The sequence below is a fragment of the Empidonax traillii genome, unplaced genomic scaffold (assembly GCF_003031625.1).
Source record: "Empidonax traillii isolate 1590-97213 ecotype Southwest subspecies unplaced genomic scaffold, ASM303162v1 scaffold430:size563586, whole genome shotgun sequence".
Taxonomy (NCBI): domain Eukaryota; kingdom Metazoa; phylum Chordata; class Aves; order Passeriformes; family Tyrannidae; genus Empidonax; species Empidonax traillii.
The window spans coordinates 378,111-396,198 of record NW_020955623.1 but is presented as its reverse complement, the minus strand read 5'-3'; the positions used below and the strand labels follow the sequence as shown (position 1 = coordinate 396,198).

Genomic DNA, 18,088 nt, shown 5'->3' with positions numbered 1-18,088 from the left:
TGATTTATAGCTAAAGGGTATTCCTTTAAGAACATATTGAGCCTAAGTTCTTATTTGATTAAAACATCAGAACAAGTGAAACAACTTTGAACCAAGATTGTATAAATTTTAGCTCTTTTAGTCATTACAGCCAACCAGTATAGCACCAAGAACAGCCAAGTCACAGAACACTGTTAGACTTAAGCAATAATTTAAAGATGAAATAAATATTAGAATTTTGTGAGTGGCTGATGTGTAGAAAAAGGTAACATTCTTTTAAAAAAAAGTATTTTTTATGAATTACATGGGCAGCTGATTGTTCCTTCTGGAATTTCTTAGTGACTAACATATGTCGTCAGGATGATGTACCTAAGCCTGCCATCACAGTTGGCACCAACTGGAAATCTTAGCAACAATCTTGGCAAACATTTCAAACATTAATGGCTGTGTTTGCACACAAATGCCTCGCTGCTTTGTTCTTCTGCACCGTTCATCCATTGGTATATGTGTTTAAGTGTGCTTAGGCTCATATAACCCTTCAGGTGGGGAAGGGAACCAAATGTAGTTGTCAAAAAGCATCCTGAGGACATAACAACAGGTGAGGGATAGCAGTGATGTTTTCTACTAGTTTAGAAAAACCATAACCATGATATAGTTCAATATGTACAAACTTTAATAGTAGGCCACAGACCTGTGTACTCAGGAAAAACACTTTGAAAGTCTTGAACCAAAGCCAAATATAAGACGCAGAAGTGATAGAATAATAAGGAAAAAACTCTGCCTCTACTGATGGTATTTCTGAGTTTGGGGCACAATAAATTTTTCAGACTCCACAGCTGTAAACTCTTCTATCTTTAAGAAACGTTTTGCTGTGGTTTAATTTTCTAAAATTTGTTAAAAAGGAAATAAAGTAGACCTGAAGGGTTTTTTTCTGGTTTAGATTTTTTTTTTTTTAAGACTCGGAGCTGAGATTAAATTTTTATGGCTGAGTAGTAAATCTCTGGAACGGGATTTCCTGATAGAAATGACAACTCTGCTTTAATTATAGCATCTTCTAGGCAGCTACTATATTACAGCAGGACCCTTAACAGGCTTTCCTTTTTGAGACCATATTCAAGAGTTACAGGACTTGCCATAATTACTGCTTGCTTTCTGTTGTGGGCTTCACCTGTCATTGAATTAATGACTAGGTTCCTTTTGCATGGTTTATTTTCCCAGGAAGAATGTCTTTAGATTTGTGTGAAATGTTTTAAAATGGGTCTCAATATGTGGAACATGAAGCATCTTCTGTATTATGCAACTATTTCAGAAATCATATATGGAAGAATGAAGCACTAGTACATAGTTCTAAGAAAGCTTTAACATCTGCAAAATTAACTTGTCACTAATTTTGCATGCTTCAGTTACTAGAAAATGTACCTCTCTGAAACACTAAGCTTTTTTTTTTATTATTATTACATTATATACCTATCTGTGACTTGCATCTGAAATAGTTTTCATCACTGATCTTGCTTTTTTGGTGCCTATACATTTATTTCTTATTTTGTGCTGAAAATGTTATGCCATCTGGTTACTTGCGTAATTTTGTAAAGAGAAGACTTCATTAATTTGCAGTTTTAACTTCTGCACCTGCAGCTTCCATTTAGTGGTGTAGCAGTTTTGCCTGTCAACAGTTTAGAAAGAGTCTGCTGGAGCTGAAATATTTGTGTATTCATGACTTTCTCTCTTTAGATAGTTGCAGGCCAAAATAGGGGAGAGGATTTGGCGAGGCTGAGAAGACACCACATCCTGAACTGTACAGCATCAACTCCCAATTTTTCCTGCTTCACATGCAAGGGATCCTCTCCCCCCCCCCAGCTCTTTACGTGCAAATGTAAACTAGAACTTCATGGGTGCCCAAAAAAGGAAATTTCAAGCTTTGCAAATGCTTTGTTTGGATTAATAACTTCTATAGTCATGTTTCTTTAATCTCAGAGGGCACAAACATTACTTATGTTAATAGCGGTATCGTAGCCTATCTAATACGCTACGGTAAAAATGCCTTCTGTTAGCTAACTCTTAACAAATTCTTGTTGTCATATTTCAGCAGTAGTTTATTTTCTAGGCAGGAAAGAGGAGAGGTTAGTTTTGAAACTAAAAGGACATTGTTTGAAACAGTGTGTGGAAAGTGTATGGCTTTCTAAAAATATTACTTGTTTACACATATGCGATTATACAAATGCATGGACAGCACTGTTACTACCTTAATATTAATTTTGGCCGTGTGAGGTAGTGACAGAGTTCATTCATTGACCCAAAGCTCTAGAAATATTCCTACAGCAGTTTACAAAAACCTGACAAACTAAACTGCTTTTTGCTTAATGGTATGTTACATATGATGTCTCTACCTAGCTGAAGCTGGCTATCTGAAATCTAAGAGAAAAAAGGGTTGGATTTGTTCAGGTTTTTGTTTGTTTATTTTCGATTTTGCAGGTTTGGGTTTTTTTCTAAAGTAGTTAAAAAGAATAGCTTGGGGCTTCAGAAAGCCTTAGAATTGATGAAAGACTTGCTCCCTGGGGAGCTTCATTAAGAACCTGTGGTGGAGGGGGCGGGATGGCAGGAAGGGACCTGCCCCACAGCTGAGTGGAGCCCAGGCCTTCAGGGGAGCTGGGCTGAGGGGAGAGGACGTGCAGGTGGGATGTGGGTGATGGGAAGCTGGCAGCAATCCTGGGTTGCAAGCTCTCATGCTGTTCCATCTCATGAGGGTACTGGTTCACTGTCTACATCCAGCCTGAAACACAATCAGCAAAGCAACCTCAGCTTATGATTATTTTGGGGTCTTGGGGAGTTCTGGGTGGGGTTGTTGGGGTTTTTTTGTTGTTATGGGTTTTTTGAGTTGGTAGGGTTTTTTGGTTGGTGGGGTTTTTTTTTTTTTGTTTGTTTTTTTTTTTTTTTTTTTTTTTTTTTTTTTTTTTTTTTTTTTTTTTTTTTTTTTTTTTTTTTTTTTTTTTTTTTTTTTTAAGGTTCGATGCTCATAGTTGGTATCACCAGCTTCACATCTCAGAGCCTTTAAAATAAAAAACCAAGACTTTTTTTGGGAACACCATGTCACAGACTGCAAGGGGCTAAAAGGGAGTGTTGACCAGAAAGGAAGCAAATCCTCCCAGACATGGCAGTCAGGCATGGGATAGTTTAATTGCTGGGACTTTAGAGAAAAAGGTTGAGCATGTACTATTGGACAGATTTAAAGATATTTAAGCTTCCAGATTATAAATAGCCTCTGAATAAATCTGATAACACAGAATGACAGAATAGTGGGAAATGGGAAGGCAGTTCTGGAGATTGCCTAGTCCAACCCCCAGCTCTTGCAGGCTCAGCTGCAGCGGGCTGGTCAAGGCTGTGCCTGGTTGGGTGTTGCTGATATCCAAGGATGGAGACTTCATGATCTCTCTGGTCAACCTGTGCCAATGTCTGATCACCTTCTCTGTGTAAAAATCCTTTTATTATGTTCTTTTTTTTCCTTTGTATTTCAGTTTGTGCTCATCTCTTTGTCCTGTCACTGGGCACCACTAAGAACAGTCAGACTCTCTCACCTTTCATTCCCACAAGAGATGTTTATGCACAGCTCTCCTCCAGGCTGCTCTCTCAGCCTCTCTTCACATTACACAGTGCCATTAGGCACCTGATTGCTACTCAGGCACCGAGATATTACTGAAAATGCCCATCTTAGACTGGAGTATTCCAGGAATTTCCCGTTTGAGGAACATCTCTGACTCACCTCATTTCTGCATTGTATCTCTGCTGTGAGACAAAGAGCTTTTCAAAAACAAACGTCGATCAGGATGTTGCTGCTGTCTTTTGGTGCAGAAGTGTCACCTTGCCATCCAAATGGACAACTTAGGCCCACACCTTTCCTGTCAAAAGCTGATGGATAATAACTCTCTTTTCCCCATCTCTTATTGCTATGTTGCCTTAGGAGAATCTTGAATTTGCAGAGTCCTTGCTTTGCTTAGAAATTAAATTATTTTAAGTTTGCAGGTAACATGACCATCTGGTTAGACTCTCCACAGATGAGGCTGCTCTTTCTAAGAGCAACCCATGATAAGGGTGCTTAGTTTGGATGAATGTGCAGTGAGCAGCAATCTCAGTAAGTTTTTGCTTTAGCAGTATTGATTAAAAAACTGAAATACTGCTTTTGTTGTCACTCAGGGCCGGATTTTATATCCCCATTATTCTGTGTTTGGGAGAATTAAAACATGTCTATGTAGTGTCAGAGGCATTATTGTTAGTGCTTAAAAACTCTTCTTAAGCATACAGCATTTGTGTGTGCTTACACAGTGAGAAGTCGTAATGGAAGATGTTAAAAGTTACGATTGGTCAAACAGTCTGATATCTCAAGAGGGAATTACAGCACTTCTTAGGCTCAGTACAACTGAGCTCACATACATATTGGCTTTCACTTTTTCTCTTCCTTCTTCACTTGTTCCTCACTCCAGTTACATTACTAACTCTCTGTTCATCATCTTGTTTCACTCCTGTTTCTGTTCTCCATCTTCTGCATGACCTGCTGTGCCTGAGCACTTCTAATGAGTCCAGAGTTACTCCCATGTCTGTCAAGTTCCTCCTTGAGAGTGGAATACTTCCCACTCACTTGGAACTCGTATTGATAAAATAATATGTAGAATAATATCATGGCAAGGCTTGCTGTATTGCACTTAATCTGTCCCGTTCTTGATGGGGCAACAAAGCAATAGACAATATACTTTATAGAGAAAGCATAAACAATTACCTATTTAGTGTGGGATTCTTGAAAAAAAATATGGAAATTACTTGCAAAAATATTTTTCTACATTACACAATTACCATCTCAGAAAATGAGGAATGACTGTAATAATTCAGTCATGTTTTGCTGTCTTTTTGCTTGTTAAGCATTTCTCCTAAATAGCTATTAGTACTTTAGCTCGTGTGATATTGATTTGTTTATGTTTGTTCTAGTTTTGAAATAAAATGGCTGCTTCTATTCTGTCATTGATACAGCATACTACTTGCCTGGGATATTGAGAAATACATTTTAAAATTCAGAGTGAAGATTTTACTGTAACTGTAGCTGTGATGTTTTCTTTTGTTTGCATTGTGGTTTTTTTTCCTTAGAAGTTGTATCCAGAATTATGGTGAATGGAATTTTCTTTTCATGTGACCACATACTTTGCATCTTGGCAGCATTCACAAGCACAGAGCTGGCAGAGAAGGTTAGGCAGGATTTGCCTAGGCATTTTCAAAGAAGAGCACCCAGGAACTGAGGTTTGAAATAATGTAGCCTGAGGTCAGGAATTTTTTATTTTAGAGTCAATAAAGGACATGGTTATCTGTGGTGTGCAAGAAGCCAGGGCTTTTTTAGGTGAATAGGTACCAGTGAAACAGGACAGTATAATGGGCAATATCGTGTGCAGTGTTACTTCCTAAACAATGTCAGCTAATAATAAGGGATTTGGGCCATTTTACAAACAGAGGTGTTGTTTGCTGCCAATCCTTCATTTCTTTTGGTGAGTTAGATAATACAATGCTAGGAGAATATGCATCATTTAATCCAATTTAAGCTTGCACTGTGTTTAACTCAAAGACAAATGGGTTCTTGGCATCAGGCATTAACCAGACAGTGCTGAAACAGTGTGGTTTTGGTGCACAGTGAAGAAATCTGCTAAAACAAGAAAGCGTTTGTTTGAGAGAGAGGGCTGGGAGAGGAATGCGGGAAGGTCCCGCACGCAGAGGTAACCCTGTGCCTGGGTAGTTTTTCACGTCGTACCTGTGTAGGTGGAGCACTCCCCTTCTGCTCGGGGGCTGCCCGGCACCTCGTCGGTGCACACCGGGAGCTTGAGACAGCCCCCGGAAGAGCATTTCCTTGCCCCGGCGTGGTTGGGACTCAGCACAGGGATAGAGTCATCTGTTTTACCCCAGCACACATTCACATTCCACAGGTCCGGGAAACTGCGTGACCACCCAACGCTTGGTGTTTAAAACTGATCGGACTGGCAGCACAGCACTTCACATCCAGCTGCGCTGCACACACAAACTCCACAGCCTCTGTGCTGGAAAGTGAGCTGGGAAGGATTTTTTTAGAAATTGCTTTTGGAGCAGGTACATTCCTGCGCAGGCAGAATGTCCAGACCCTCTCGCTTGGCTCGACCTTTGTCAGCCAATACAGCTCCTAAATCGCCTTTGTCTAGAAAAGAAGATTTTAACAGCCGTTCACGAAAAATTAGGCTAGGTGAAAAGATTTTGAGAGCTGGCAGCGAAGGAAATCTGGTTAAACAGCATCAGCAGGAGCAGGTGGAAATCACAGAAGGGCTTGTGCCACGGAGGGCTCCTTTTCTGAAAGGTAACTGGTTCTTTCATGCTGTATAAGAAATAATCAAGTGCATTTGCAATTATTGTGCTTTCAATAAACCCCAAACATCAATTATTGTATAATAGGGGTGTGTGTGTATACGTGTGTGTGTATTGGTTCTGAACGACAGATACTAGTACATAAAGCATTTGTTTTGAAAATAAAGGGGCTCAAAATATTTTTGTTGTTCATTTTTAGCTGGGTGCTGTATAGAAGCTGAAAATGTTGGGCTGTCGAAGTGGTAAATCACAGGCTTTTACAGTTCAAATGTGACGCTGTATTGGGAAGCTTTATTTGAAATTATGATTTGAAATTATTATCAAGTGGGAGAAATATTAAATAACATGAAAAAATAGACATCAGTGCAGGGACAGAATCTTTCAGCCTTACAAGTAAAATTCTTTTTCTTAGGTCCTAACAAGGCAGCTGGGAGTTGATTTCTTCTATAAAAACTAAACAGATCAAGTGTATTTGGAAAGGCTTATATGCTTTCAGAATGCAAACAAATGTGGAGGATAATATAAGATTACAATCTACTTTCACTGATCTGTTGAGCAATGGGCTGTAGGAACATTACCACTGCCTCTTTTTGACTTAGTTTTTGTGAGGGTACTCCTTAGAACTGCATTTAAAAGTAACCATTTAATCTGCATGGCAAAAAAATGAGGGTAAGTTGCCATTCTAATCAGGAAATAAAGGTAGTAATATTCTAATTGGACTTTTCCTAGGTTCTGTATTTAAATATGAACAAGAAGCAGAATCCTTTCGATCTTAAATAAAAATTGCTGTCCCTCCAGCCTAAATCCACAGGAAAAAGAAGTGTAAATTGTAGACCTTTGTAACTTGAAACTGTACTTTGATTTCACACACATGGCATCCAAGGTCACAGTTTTTATTCCCAAATGAATATGGTTTAAAAGATATTTTTCCTTGCAGTATGACTTTTATTATTTCACAAAGAAGGGAGAAGTGATGACACCTAGTCTTACTCAGGGAGATGGATGATCTGTTTGTTTCTACAAAGGAAACTGGGTCTGAAGCACTTTATTAAAGGCAGAAGAGAGCAAATAGAAAAGCTGGAGGTGGGAGGGCTTAAACTTTTGGTCTTGCTCGCAGAACATCTTGCTTATTTAGAGATGTAATGTGGAAACTCATTTTTGATCTTGCTATGTGTGCAAGAAATTAAAACTTTAATTAAAAAAAAACCCCCGATGTACAATTCTTTCTGCCCTGGTAACCAATATTTATTGATGCTATAGTAAATGACATTTCCCAGTCATAGTTTTAAAATTTGAAAATTTTCATAGAAAACCCTGTAACAGTACATTTTTCACCAAGCTAAAGGTTTTTAAACAGTAGTTTATTCCCTTTATCTTCTCTCATTTATTTGGCGCATTGAGAAAAGGAAGTCATGTGGGATTTGCAGAATAGCAAGTGTGTCCTTTTAAGGGATGTAATCTTTATGGCACTCTCACTTACTGCTTTTACTCATTTTATTTAGATGGTTTTGAACTATATAATGCTTTGCAACTACAAGCAAGGGTTCCACTCACTTTTTAGTGTTTTAGGTGAAATTTCTCTAAAAGAAAAATGTAGTGTCTATCAGTAGTGCTGCATCCTGGCATGTGTTTTTAGTATTTATAGCTTACACTTACTGTCTTGTTTAATCCCTGTTAACTACTGGCATTCTGCATTGAGACGATTGGGACATTAGGCAAGATGTTGCTGTAAATTGTTTTTTCAAGAGTTGTTGAAAAATAAACTTTGATACTTCTGAAGGGAGCATGTTTATAAGGGTGATGGAAATGCAGAGTGTGGGTTTTTTTCTCTGGTAATGGGACTGGCTGTATGGCCCCCTATGGAGTCCAAGTGTTGACCAAAGTGATTTGGAAGATTTTTTGTGAGAAGCTGGTATGGAACTGAATGGTGGAGGGATGGCAGATATGGCAGAAGCCAAAAGAAGACGTGAAGGGTGTGGGAGCCACAAGGCAGTACCCTGGGGTCAAGGCCGAGTAACACAGGAGAGCATGAGCAGCAGCCAAAGGGTGTTTATATGATCTTGAAGTGGTAAAGTGGGCTGAAGTAGATGAGATGGCTGAAGTAGGGAGCATAGTGAGGGGAGCCACACAGTTCCTGTGAGAAGAAGGCTGGTTCTTGGGGGAGAAAAAAAATGGCAAAGAAGGATTGGAATGGCTTTTAGGAACCGGTGTGTCAAAGGGGCTGGAACAGGGAAGTGGGAGCAGGAGGCTCTGTTAGGCAGGGATTGGAGTCCTGAACAACCTGACATGGAAGAGGGGTTTGACCAACCTTCATCAATTGTCATGTAATGCCAGTGAAACCCTTATGGCCCTCTGTGTGTGTGTGTGCGTTACCCCTTAAAATCTTGATCTGTGCACAGGAGATCAACCTGGGTCACCTGGACTAGTTTCTACTCATGAGCTTTACAGTTCTTCATGAGCAACATTTCTGGTTTCTTTGAAAGTCTGTTAAATTAAAACCAAAGAGATAACATGCACGAGTGGTGCTAGCAGACAGCAATCCAGCAAAGCTCAGTACTTAACAGATAGGAAATACAAAATTACGGTTATAATTTTAATGGGACTGTAAAGCGTGATGATTCATTTTAATTATGATTATATGTTGGGGCTTTTTTCTACAGGATTCTTGACCGGCATTGTGCATGGGATGAGCTGTGCTTAACTGAGAAGTTGGATTCTGTTAGTAGGGGTGCAGTTTGTGGCAGAGTCAAAAGTAATCCTTGTAGGTAAAACCATCAAGGGCTGGAGTGGATCTCTGCCTCTCAGGTCTGCGTGGTATCAGACATTCTGCTTCAACTTTCAAGAGAGAATGCTAGCTGTGTGGATTTTTTTTTTCTTCAGTTGTTGTATGTGCAAGTCTGAGACCCTGGGTTCTGATTTGCAGCGCTGAAACAATATAACAATAACTGATGTCAGTGTCAGCTGCAATTTTATTGCATGAAGTACTGTCTAACACGAAGGACTCAAGAAGGTCATCTCGTACTTCTCTGTTCCTCTTTGTCTAAATTTAATGAACGACTTTGGCCGTAATTTCTCCGGATGCCAGGTTCTCATCTTGCTAAAAAAGGGAGGAAGGGGTAGAATAAAATCCTTACTTCATAGGGACTATTGTAAGAACAGCATTTCACAAAAATTTACCTACTTGGTTGCAGTAATGAGGAATATTTAGACCCAGGCTACAAAATTTGTTGCTTGGTCTTCAGACCAAGATCTGACAAGCATGCGGTACATGAACTCCAAGTTTACATCCAGAATAGCTAAGATGAAGCATTTGATTCCATGAATGTGAAGTGAGTCCTGTTCCTTTTGTGAGGAGAACAAGATGATGGCCTGTATGAAGGATGGGATGGGGCTGTGGGTAAGGAAAGACTGCAACACAGTGCATGTGGTGTAGGAAACAGGGTGGCAGAGACAGTCTGAGTTTTGGCATTTCACGTATGGTGAGGGACTGTCTTTTCAAACTTAATGTCATTTTAGGATTTGCTGGTTTAGAGAAAAAATGGAGATAGGTAAGGCTTTCTCTTTTCACTTTCAAGACTGAATCAATTAAAATAGGATTTTTTCACCTTTGGGATGTGTTACTGATTGGAGAACTTTATGAATTTCTGTCACCCATACTTTCCTTCAAGAAAAGCAGAGAATATACTAATGTCTGTCTTTTCAATTTCCTTTCTCTGTGCCCTTTTATTGAATTTTGATATTTGCTTTATTATTTGCCTTCATATCATTTCACTTAGCTTTATTTTTCATTCTGTTTTTTTCCATTAGATTTTCCTCCCTGGTTTCTCCTCTGCACTTTGCTTTGCAATTTACAGTGACTGGAATGCAAGACCAGTACTTTTAGACAAAACCTTTTGGTATCCCATATTCAGTTGGATCCAAAACTAGACAAAACCTGTTTGTTCCATCCCTAGTTATTAGATGGGGGCCAAAGGACTTTAGGGATATAGTGGGATTCATATCTCTGGCCTCTTCATGTAAAACAAGCAATAATAGCACCACAGAAAGTAGAATTAATTATATTTTCCCTATTTTGCTTTTATGACAAACTCCAACATAATAATGACTATATAATCCATATGTGAATCACTAATTATCTCTAAGAATGTTATTGTCTTTAAATAAAGAGATATTGAATCATGGCCAAAGTTTGGAAATTATTCTTTCTGACGTTCAGTTAATATCTTTGGAATGTTTAAGGCCAAGAATTTATCTGTCAGGAACTTCCATTTCACAGCATTTCCTGACAGAGATGTACCTACAAATACAGAACACATGTAAGATTAGGGGTTTGTCTTCCAAGGAAGTTCATTATTAAAAGAATAGCAAAACAAAGACTGTTTCTATTTAACCTACAGTATTTTTGTTTCCTCTGCAACTGTTTAAGATTCATCAAGGCAGAGAACACAGATCTTTTAAGTACTTGTATATATAAATGTTCATTATCACACAAATGTAATGCTAATTCTCTTCTTTACTACCAGTACATTTTTTTTTTTTATTTGGAAATGCAGAATTTTTACTGTGATCTTGGGGGAAAAAAAAAAAACCAGAATTTTACTGTCTTGTAGAGTAGTCTGAAAAACAATCCTGAAACTAGGGTTGGTATCAGAGGTGCAACATGGTACAGTTAATTGTTCAAAATTTTGAGCTTGAGACACGTAGTTTTGCTAAACTATAAGGAATATATTATTTCATTTTAGTGTATTAATATTGGAAATGAAGAAATAACATGGACCATTAGATATTAAAATACACAATAAATCTAGATAAAAAATTTCAAGCTGGAAAAGAACACTATTAAAATAACTCTTGGAATTTATAGTTGTATTGTAGAAACACAGATCAGGTATGAGACAGTAGACATTCTTTCATTGCCTACAAGAACATTTATTTCTCTAGCTGTTAAGTGTGACTTCACCTGGAGGATGAATAGGGCAGCTGAACATGCTTCCTTCCAATTAAGATTATGCAGTATATAAACTGGAGTTATGGTTATTGAAAACTGAATGTCTGGACATTTGTTTAGGTAAGGAATGATAGGCCCACTTCTGTTCTTATTTGCCCTGAGATCATGACTCAGATCTAAGCATGAAGTATATTTTAGCTATTTTTTTAAGCATGATTTCCTGCAAAAATTGTCATGTCAGAAGTCTCTGGCAGGCTTTCCTTCACTGGTAACCTTTTTACCCATTATCTGAATTTGTGCAATTATGGTGGAGAGGGTAAGTGTCCCAAAAATACTGCATTTCTATGATATACTGTACACACTGTATGCTGTGTAGGATACTCTGTTATGTACCTGTCAAATAATACATGTCTATATTTTTCTATAATACTGTGGAATATTGCTGGCTGAGTGGAGAAGGAGGAACTGATTATTATTGTGTTCAGGGAAGAGCTGCAGTGTGTGCTCAGCTCTTCTTTCACATCAGAGAGTTCACGTGTGGGTGAGACCTCATGAAAGCCATACCCTAGGGACAAGCTCAGGTTGTAGCTCATAGCTCTGATAATTCACTAGAGAGGCAAATGCAGACTGTGGATGAGATTGCATGAATTCTGATGGAAATGTTTTGGAGTTGAATGCATACTGCAACCTAAGTATAATTCCATTTACAAAGTCAGCAGTTCAATGCCAAATAAAAAAAAAAATTATAGAAAGATGCTTTGGAAACCAAGTTATGGTTTTGTGTTGCGTACAGAACTATTTTTCAATTGCAAAAGTATATGCACTCTGAAATCTCTTCCTTTGGGACCTGGCAGGATTGGAAAGAGAGCACTATACATCCCTTTGGGAAGCTCAGTATCTTCTCTTTGTTATACAATAAGGGCTAATAGCAGGGGATGGGCAAAAACTCCACCAATTCCCTCGACAGCTCAAGACAAGCTTAAGCCATCTAGATGAGGGAATTTTGGAGAGGCTACAGTTTTGTGGGAAGTTAGGTATAATTTTTTGAAGGCTGATTTTTCTTTAAATTGTATCTTTGTGAAATCAGTCAGGGGTTTTGAAGTTTAGCTCAAACTAAGGAAATTAATAGGTGGCACAGACTGTAGGTACTTAAATGTTCCTCATTAGATACTTGTTCCATAAAGCTTTATCAATATCACTTTGACATGCATAGGAGATAAATACTTATTTCATATAGAGTATATAACTTTTCATGTATATACAATATTTTTAGTGGTTTAAGAGTGTAGCTCAATACCTAAGTGGCATAACTGAAATGGAACCAGAGTATTTCAGTATTACAGATTTCAGTAGATGTTAGTCAAACATGTTAATCTGGACTAATTTTGCAAAATTTGGATAAGGAGGCTCAGAAATATTAGTCCTACTGTCAAACATCCCTCAAGGCTGGTTATTTCTACAAAACAGTTTTTTCCTATCCAGAATTTGGCTTATAAATATAGGGTCTATAATTTTCGACTGTGTCCTCGTATCAAAACAAGAGGTAGAGTTTTGAATTGGAAGCATAACTTTCAGATTTATGCCTTTATTTAATGTTCAGAATATCCCTGTAGATTACAATGTTATTTGTGAGTTCAGTTTTAATAAGTTTATTTGTATGATATCAAGACAGGAAATGTTCTACAGTTGAGAGGTTCTTTATTGAAAGTGGAAGGAACATCATTGAAATGTGATAAAAAAGAAATAGAAATGCTCATGTATTTGACAACCCTTGTAGCTGATATGCTTGTGTATCTTTTTTTGGTGGATGGAGTCAACTGTTCTTCTAGACTGAAACTCCTATCTCTTGTTGGTATTCTTGTCTGCTAAATAAGCGATGAGATGGATAGAACTTTCTTTAATCCAGATTTTCAGGGTAGCTCACACCGTCCTCTGAAATGGGATTTTCAAAACTGGATGTGGTACTCCACCACTGAGTGCAGTGGAAGGATTATGGTACAATTATTGCAGAAAAATGTTTATAAATCCTAGAGCAAGTACAATATTTTGCACAATGGCGTGGTAATGTTTTAAGCTTCTGATTAACTCCTAGAGACATTTTTGCTGTTAATCATCTTTTAGCTCTTCTAGGCATTTAGAGGGTTTCCCCCTGATGTGGAAAGATGATCATTCTAGCTGATTTTAATTCCTAAATCTTATCTAGTATTTTAAGAGTAGACACAACATCAACTCTTTCCAAGTCTTCTGGCATTTCGCCCATCCTGCATGAATTCAGATAGATATTAAGAATGCAGAAATTTTCATCAGTTAGTTCTTGGAGTGCCCTAGGATGAAATTCCTTAGACCCAGTACACTGTTTGGTTTCTTTCCTTTACTTTTTAGATTTTGTTGCTGGTATTAATTATGAAAGATGTGGTCACAGCTGACCTTCTTATTGATGTCTGAAAGGCATTCAGAATTCTGCTTTCCCCATACCGTTTGTTAAAAACTGTACCCATTGAGTAAATGGATTCATCTTTTCTTTGCCCTTCCTCTCGCTAATGCATGTATTCAACAAGTAGTCACCCAGGCCTGCTGCTCCTTTTAAGAAAGAAGACTAAGGGCCCAGTCATGATTTCACCTTATTTTCTCCCTCTGATAAAAATAAAGTAGTTATGCTGCTAAAAAAAAAAAAAAAAAAAAAAAAAAAATCACCTGGCATGCCCAGCTAGCTGGCTGGCTAGACATATCCTGGGTATTAATATGTAGATATTTAAGAACAGAATAGGTTGTACTATTACTGGGGAAATGTGTGTTTTATGATAGACATTTCCTGTTGTCATAGGCTGTGCTTGTGTCCTGGTTTAGATAACATTTGTCCTGAGCCTCATACTTTGAGTTTCTGAACAGGCTGATAAAGTCTTTGCTGCAGCTTGGACATATAAGTAGCTTCCTGGGCAGGGAAAACTTTTGAGACATCTCCTCAGCCTTCTGTCTTCCAAAACTCAAATTCATCTGCAGCATCTAGATGTGAGATACATAAACTTAATTTAATTGTTTGAAATCAAACTTTGTAAACACCTCTTCTAGGAAGACACAGGAAAAGAGGTTTAGGCAGAGAAGGTGTAACTGCAGCCCTGCTATGTGAGGTGCAGACATTGCCTGGCTATCATGCAGCCTTTGAAGGGAGCTGTCCTGCCTGGCTACATCTTGGCTATAACCTTGAAGAGCCTGGGCTGGCAGTTAGGAACTTGGAGCATCACTTCCTTTTGAGGCTACAGATTTTTGGCAGTGATGTTCTGCCTGTCTGAAGATGGTCCCTCTCTCCCATTATGTATGGTTGCCAGTGCCTTTATGACCCACTGTCTCTCAGGTCTCAATTTCGTTAGGTTAGAGGACAAATACCAAGCATAGTACTAGTGCAGGTGATCAAATAGCACCTAAATGGGTTAAAATTAATCCATCACTTTGAGACTGAAGTCTAGTTGCCCCTGAAAACCAAACATTTCCAACACAACAAGCCCTGTGTTCCTCTGTCAGTTATTATCTTGTGGCACAGATTTCTCAATGAAGCCTTAAGTGCATGATAAATGACCTGATTCACATACTGGACATTCCAGGCAATGTTAAAATCATGCACTTCAGTTCATGCACTAGTCATGTAAACTCACATGTTACAATTGGACATTTTCCAGTCTTCATATCTCACTGTGCAGTTTGCTTTTTCTATTGACCGGGTGCAGACTGTTTCTAATTAACTGAGGCTTATCTGCCACCTTCCTGTGTTGCCCATCGTTACAATGCATGCAGTTAAGCGATTCAGTTTAGGTCTGTGCTGATTTACCTCCTCTGTTACTATTTAGTTGCTGTTCAGGTAATTATGTTACCTGTTCTCCATGCTCGGATAACTGGCCTATCACTTTGAATGCCATCTTGACCTTAGTGGTACTAATTGATCTCTCCTTTGCAGGGGTTTGTAGCTCACAGGCTTGTGTCCCACGATGGTTTGCATAGTCTGTGGCTGGATGAGAGCCTTGGTATGAGAGAAAGCTGCAGCTTTTGGCCAAATCAGACTACTGATATGAAAAGATATCTCTATCCACCCTTAGAAGTCCTTCAGGATGAAGGAAGTGGCCTAAATTGTGCTGCCTTAAATGATGGTTAAAATAGGTCTTTCTGGCACCAGAACATCCCTTGTGATGCTTATGCATGGGTATATATGTGTACCTCTATGTGAGTCATCCACCTGCAGCTCCCAGGGAAGTTTCTCTGGGACACAGTGGTGGTAGTTACTGCCATGTAAATGTCAGATTGGAGTTACCTGGTCAGGAGAAGGTTTTAAGAGGGAAAAAAGTGTAACTAGAAGTTACTTGCTGGTGAGTAAGTGTGTGAAATACATAACTGACAAAGCAAATGCCTGCTCCATGCACTGCTAAAGAAAATGCAGAGAGGAAACTTTTCTCCTAGGCACTTGTGAGGTGATTCTGTAAACAGAATTGATTTTGTATGTCCACTGAATGCAGATTATCCCAACCTAAAAGGCTTATTAGTTTATTTGGAAGCTATATGAGTTGTAAGACATAGCTCAACTTGTTTCTTGAGTTAAGTATGAGATGCACAAAGTCAAAGGATCAGAGGTTGCAGTGAGTTTTCACTCCATTTTTTTTCCCTCCAGAAAGCTTCTGCTATGTTAATCTCCCATATAACACAATGGCAGTAATAGGTAAATGGAGGACACTGAAATAGCTCTCAAATGGGAGTCTTAAATATTGAAAATTTAATTTTCATTATAACCTAAAGCTTTCCATATAAAAGAGAAATACAGAAAGGTTACTATTTTATTCTTGGAAGTTTGCACGGTGGTTGCATACTGAATCAATAAATGAAATTAATAGATTTTCATCCTATATCGTTGATGTTAAAAGACTGACTTGGTAATTTCACCTGAAAAATAAAATAATGTTTTCCCATTGCCTGAGGAAATGTATTTAAATGGATCTTACTCACTTCTGTTTATAGTGTGTTGTTTGCTTGGGTTTGTTTTAATATCATCAATCTGATGTGTATCACTGCATGTAAAGTAAATAGAAATGCAAACAGTATTTGTGCCAAGTCATCTAATTCTGTATTTTTAGAAGAGTTGAGAGGCTTATCAACCACACAGTATTTCTCCATGAAAGATACCTCTGTTCAAATGCCGCTACGTCCTAACGTAACTAAAAGCATACCAAAGAGAAGCTTAACTTACGTAAATATTTTTTTTGCTCATTTTCCACATTCTTACAAACTAGTCTTTGGTAGAAAAAATGTGATGCAGTTCTGGAGAGTGTTTGTAATTAACCCACTGCCATGCTTGTCTTCACAACTGGTGAAATTAGGGAATAGTGATACTTAGCATCAGGGCAGCTGCTGCTAGTTAGCTGGATGATTTGTAACAGACAAAACAATTCCTTTCAGCTTGACCAGCAAGTTATTTTAACAGAGTGTAAATTAAAGATTTCAGTGGTGTTCTTAGTTGCTTGAAATCCCCTTGGGTGTCTTACTGACATTACTTCCTCGACTGTTAATGCTGATCTTTTTGCTTTTTCTGGGGGTATCAAGAATTGCTGTCTCATCCAGGATACCGCAGAGCTACTCACTGAAATCATCCAGGAGTTTTACTTAGCAATATCTTCCTGTTTCAAGGACTGGAGGCCAGTGGAAATAGCCTTGATCTCTACTTTTACTCATGCTAAATCTAAACTATGTATCCAGAGATAAAAAGGGTGGCCTGTAGTCATCTTCTATATTTAGTAATTCCTGTTCAGCCTTGCATGAAAACTGTAATTTTTCAAGTCAAAAATGGACTGCCTTCTCTTTTTTTCAGTCAGCTAATCACTGAAAATGCAGAAAATCATCTTTTGTCAAAAGAAGGAAATTTCCACCACTGCAAAGCCAAAAGCTTTAGGGAGGAAAATATGTGAAGCTCCAGGCTGCTTCCCTGGTGCATGGAAGAGAACATTGGCCCATCACAGTCGGCCCACGGAGATCCACAGAGGAGAACTACAGTAGCAATTTAATAATGATTTCCGTATTTTCCTCTCAAGTGTAATACAAGGGTTACATTGTAAATGGCAAGTTACAACTAAAAGCACTTACTTTACTTTCGCTAGTCTCTTTTCTGTCCATAAGCACACGACTTATTGCTGATGACAGGATAGAGATTTTTCCAAGCCCTGTGTGAAAATATTGATACTACATAACAGGTCCAGCCTTAATTTTCATTCTTGACTGCAGCATGTTTAAGCATGCAGTCCTAACACCAGTTGGTCTTTATTTTCCTCAAAATATTCTGTAATGCTTATCAGTATATTGACTTAAGCCACATTCATGACAGTTGGAGCTGTTCTGTGCCACTCTGTGGCATGTTACAGCTCATATCCTTATATCCTATATAATATATATCTATTTACATGGAATAATTCTGATAAAATGCCATCTCTCAAGCAGAAATCCTGTCATGCTACATGTTTGAAAGGCAAATCCAATATTTACTGACCATTTTAAAATTATGCTGATAGGATGTATGGCTGGTGAGTGTAGGCATTCAGTAGTTTCTCAGGTAATGTTCTGGAGAGATATGAGAGGAAGTTTGTCCGTGACCTTATCTCTTCAGGAGGCACATTGTATCTTGTAGCAATAAGGAAATGCAACCAGCTGATGGGACTAGATATTCTTGCATCTTTAAAAAAGCTAACATACAAAAGATCCCGTAGATTGTGATAGGACTATTTAAAGAGAGTTTCTTAACCCTCTGAAAAGGTTCTGAGCAAGCTGATT

The 18,088-nt window shown here is 38.3% G+C and overlaps 1 protein-coding gene across 11 annotated transcripts in view; it reads left to right on the top strand.

Annotated features, from left to right (window-relative positions):
* The window catches only part of KIAA1217 (KIAA1217 ortholog), a 355,614-nt gene that overhangs the window by 115,172 nt on the left and 222,354 nt on the right, over window positions 1-18,088 (top strand). For 6 of the 11 annotated variants that reach the window (XR_003572440.1, XR_003572439.1, XM_027894493.1 and 3 more), the window contains exon 1: window positions 6,157-6,334. The exons of 1 other annotated variant lie outside the window; for it this stretch is intronic. The gene's annotated coding sequence lies outside the window, so the exon portion shown is untranslated. Of the gene's footprint in view, window positions 1-6,149; window positions 6,335-18,088 lie in introns of those variants that run through there. 4 more of the 11 variants (XM_027894504.1, XM_027894505.1, XM_027894508.1 and 1 more) reach the window with 3 other exon arrangements.